A 4,954-nucleotide genomic window follows, 5' to 3' on the forward strand; every position below is an offset into this window, starting at 1 on the left:
CCTCCTCCTCCTTCTTCTTCTTCAACATCCCTCACAGTGAATAATAATACTACTACTTTAGAAACCAAACGAAAATCAAAACGACAACCATAATTTATCTTAGCAGTGATATATGCCTTTATTTTCACCATTTTTCATACGTACATTGATTATGCGACGACTCAACGAGCACGTTTTTTTCTGTTTTGAAGACATGAGCATACAAATATTTCCAAAATCACAATTTCGACGGGCTGTTTTGTTATTTAGAGTGCCCTAAGATGGAACTTGTGTGTTTTCTCAGCCTTTAGTCCGTGAACATAATTTGTTGAACTAATGATATCTCACTTCTTGGTCTAATTAGGGAATAATTTGAAACATCCTAATCTTTTAAAAGCTACAAATGCACAAAAGAACTAAAATCCAAAATAATAATAGATGTAAAACAAAGTGCCAATATTGCTGAGTTTCAAATCTTAATGAGTACCACTGAATTTCCTGTGCACTTTAGCAAACAAATTCCCTCGATTCATAAATATAGCTCAGAATCACAAGCAGGTCTGTCCAAATTCTTTACCCAAACTTACCTTACTTCAGGTCTGCATAATTCTAGCAATAGTGAATAGGGTGATTTTCTTATATTGTCACCAATATTTTGAAACGCAGGGTGTGCTCGTTGGGCATCTGACAAGTCCAAACATACACAAATGAATACATCCATATCTGTTTCCAGATTCCACAACATCTTCACAACTTGTTACTTTGAATAAATATTATGATTTGTGTGCCATCGCGGTGAAATCAGGCGCTCGTTCGAAACAACGAAATTGGAGAAACTGAAATTTTTCTGCACGTTGTCAAATTTTTATCAAATTTTTTATTTTGGGCTCAACATCTTTCCACAGCTTAAGATGTCAACTCATTTTGGAGTCATCTAACATTAGGAAATTCCCCCACGCCGCCATCACGTCGAAACCACCCTCCTTCAATCGCAAATATCTCAATGTCTGGTCGAGATACGAGAGATTAGCATTCTTTTTTTTCAGCAAAAGCAATCAAATTAATAGGCTTAAGATTATACACGGAACACTATGATAGTATGCCCCCTACGAGCGACTGATTTCATCCCGTCATGACACTCGGACAATGACAATATTGTTATACACGTGACGCAGAGGCTGCAGTGCTCACTCTTGCTCGATCAGCAATGTGTAAACGGACCTGACTTCTGCTTTACAATAATATTATTATGATTGGCATGTAACATTGGCATTTACTTTAGCAAACTGTTTAAACACAAGTTGTTGCGAGGTTTGAGTACTAAAACGAAAAAAAAAAAACAAGAAAAAAGAGAAAGAAAAAGAAACCCCAAAGCAACTAACATCTGTGCTCTAAATATTTACGGGCATAGAGTTTGACTATGGTCAATTTTCAAAATAATCGATTTTTGATCTGAGAGAGAAGTTTGTCTAAAGACTATTTTGATACTAGATATCATCAACGAGATTCAAATAATGAGTTGTTTTTTTGTTGTTTTTTTTGGGGGGGGGGGGGGGGTAAAATTCTGTGATTAAGTGTGCAAAGACAATTTTTAAAGACAGTTATTATATAGTTGCCTATATTTATATTGCAGGCACATTTTCAGAAAGCACTCTTTTTTGCAGAGGAACGCAAATCAGAAAGAGAAAGCAAGTGGATGACGCATACTGTGCGTCAGAAACATTGAAGCTGAAGTCTGCTGTTGGTGATAACAGTATAATATAAAGAATAATAATTATTACGCATGACATATAAAGACAAGTGAACTTGCTGAATGATTGTGATTGTACTCATAATGATAAGCATAAAAGCAAAACGACCAGATATAATGTGAAAAACCCCCCGATAATATTATCCCCACAACCACTCCTCATGTAAACGTACCACTTGATTTCACTTCCCTTTATTCAAAAACAAAATAAAACTGTTAACAGTGAAATACATTTATAAATAGATTTCTGTTAAATGTGGTGTCTATTTATTCGACACCCCTCTAAATTAAAACCATTCAATTGGGTTGGCTTAATAGAGTTGATGCTACTTTGGCACAACGGGATTCGATAGGCCAAGAACGAAGGTATATCTTTTTCTGGACTACATTCTTATGATACTAAATGTTAATATAAAAAAGGAACTTTTTCCTGAAAAGTAGATGAAGGGCGGAAATATGGAGAATATCAAAGAAATGTGAAGAAGCTGTTAGCAGAATAAAATCCATTGCATTCCCGTGAATTGTTATTTCTTTTCCTTGAATTGTATTTATTATGGTATGTACTTAAAACCCTTATCAACTCTGCAAGCTATTTTAAGAGGCAGGATAATTGAGCTCAGTACTTAAGAATAATTGAGCCAAGTTGATGGACAGCCCTGACAACTCCCCAAACAACCCAAGTTCAGTAATCCCCAGTTGAAGATTCGAACCAGGGTTATCTGAAACATACTGTCCGGTCTGATATCATCTTTGATTAAGGCAACTCTTGGTATCATATCGTATGAAAGTCAAAGTCTTTCGGGCTTCTAAACCTTATACGATCCTTCAGACGTCATGTGTTGAAGAAGGGTTATCCCCCCTTATAATATTGAACCCCCCCCCCTAAACGGCCCCTTTTCTTGACACATTAAAAAAAAACTTCCATTTCAGCATTTCCCATTATAAAAAACGAACAACAAATACTTTTTATTCTGGAGGAGGCACTCTGAGCTGTAAAATTTTTCGTTTGTGTTTTGTTTGGATGTTGGAAAAGACATAATATTCGTTTCGAAACTTATTGAGCAACTTAATGTCTATCAAGCTGGATACTATTACATCATGTAGAAAAATATTGTTATTATCAATAATATTATTATGACATTCACAAGGACACGATATTTCAGTTGATACGCCGGGTTAGTAAGTATCAGAGAAAAGGGTTACATACTGTTCACCACTGAACCAATAAAAACTGCAATAAAAGAGAATAATATCCTTGATAATGTCTCACTCATAGTATAATAGCACAAAACACCACCATCTCGTTGAACCTTTTTTTTCAAACACGAACATACCACAACGTCTGAAAATATTAATAGGGTACGAGGTAAACTGCTGTCGTATTCTGTGTGACCCTTTGAGTGTAAGGTCAAAGGGCGTGCTCGACAGACAGGCTGTTGACCACCACACAAGGACACTTGCACTTCAACACGACGCTCACCGTCTCGCTTCATGAGATGAGAATTCTCATTTTAGCACCTCTCTCTCTCTCTCTCTCTCTCTCTCTCTCTCTCTCTCTCTCTCTCTCTCTCTCTTCATTCATCCTACTACATATCTTTATCATTTTCAAATCTGTCTAATAGATTAATGTTTTATTGTTTACACTTTTTAAAAGTCTCAAAGGTAAAAATAGAACGCACTAGGACCAGGAAACAGCATTAGTAGAACAACCAAACAAATACACCAGCAAAAGAAAACATAAACGCTGCAGTATTTTCTCTCTGATTCAGAATAACGAGGCTATCTCACTCTCACTTCAGAAATCCAACAACTACGCTCTTTTAGTCTAGAGGGTTACAAGGTGAAACACTTGACAACATTCACTGTACGCATTGAAAAACATTATGTCAAGTGAGTTCAGAATGTGACAGAAGTACTTAATAATATACATTTTATGACAACATATCACTCGTTCTTACATCACAGTAACATAATAATATTTAAATCACAATCTGAAAGAACTGTTCTAACATTACCCATTGCTCTGCTCTGTACTCTTTATGTGAGCTAAACACACTACTAGACATACATTTTGTTTTTAATGCAAAGGGGCGGGATTATTATGAACATGCGTCTAATCTAAGAGTAGAGGTATTTGATAAAAAGGCAGGTCAAATAGAAAAGTACTTCTGTTCCAATCTTTCACACCTCCTGAAAATTAAAAAATGCACCCGCTTTCACACTAGGTGTGATGTGACCAATAAGCAGCTTTAAGAACAATCTAACAAAAAATCTACAGTGAGCTTAGAAAAAACCATCACCAGCAACAACCACTGAAAGTAATTTTGAAAACGTTTTTGTTTCGACTGTAGTTATAACAATAACAACGAATTGAAACAACAACAACAGCAACAACAACAACAACAGCAACAACAACAACATAATAACAACAACACCAGTGATAGTCTAATGCACTCACCTCCCTAACTCTAACATCTCTACTCTAATATTTTAAACTATATCAGCAAATCAGTAAGGGAAGGACAAAACATCAATAACAGCAGTAACAACAGTCAATTAAAAACAGTGTGATTTACAATTGTCCCTCAGCATGGTTTAAACCAAAAAAAAGAAAGAAAAAAGAACTAAAGAACTTACTCTAGCACGTAATACATAGCACAAACCTAGTAGAAATATCTGAGAGAATATGAAGGCAAGTCATGGAGGTTTGTGGCATCGTGGATTAGTTGCCAAATTGTAGAGTATGGGAGGTAAATGAGGAATAAGAATAGTTTGTGTCAATGATAAATAATATAACACACCTGTTATCTCCCATCCCATGTCACCAAAAGTGAACCAGATAGACATCCTATCCAAATTTCGTGTCTGCTTTTAAGATAAATACAAAATAATGATTCTGGAATTCACACGAGACAACTGCCTTTTTGGATTTCCTTCAATAAGCTGATAAAATAATACTTCGCAATGGTACAACTACATGTAAAAAAGAAAAATTGGAGAAAAAACCCCAGGTTTCCGGTAATGCCTTGTTTGCAATAGATGAAGGATTGTACGTTGTAAGATGGTAAGCGCATTTGGAATTCTAGTACGAAGAGTAAGTGATCATGTTTTCAGAAATGTGCAAAATATCATGAGCATTTTGCAAAAATAGCATCTCGTTTGATCAGCCGACAGAGCTTCCCTATCGATAGAAATCCAGATACGAATTTACTGCAATTAGAGGCC

The 4,954-nt window shown here is 35.7% G+C and overlaps 1 protein-coding gene across 3 annotated transcripts in view; it reads right to left on the reverse strand.

Annotated features, from left to right (window-relative positions):
* The window catches only part of LOC101857397 (autophagy-related protein 13), a 24,529-nt gene extending 20,185 nt beyond the window's left edge, over nt 1-4,344 (reverse strand). For all 3 annotated transcript variants that reach the window (XM_005093871.3, XM_005093870.3, XM_035968624.1), the window contains exon 1: nt 2,937-4,344. The gene's annotated coding sequence lies outside the window, so the exon portion shown is untranslated. The remainder of the gene's footprint in view (nt 1-2,936) is intronic.
* Nucleotides 4,345-4,954: the final 610 nt, after the last annotated feature.

This window comes from Aplysia californica, unplaced genomic scaffold (genome assembly GCF_000002075.1).
Source record: "Aplysia californica isolate F4 #8 unplaced genomic scaffold, AplCal3.0 scaffold00071, whole genome shotgun sequence".
Lineage (NCBI taxonomy): Eukaryota > Metazoa > Mollusca > Gastropoda > Aplysiida > Aplysiidae > Aplysia > Aplysia californica.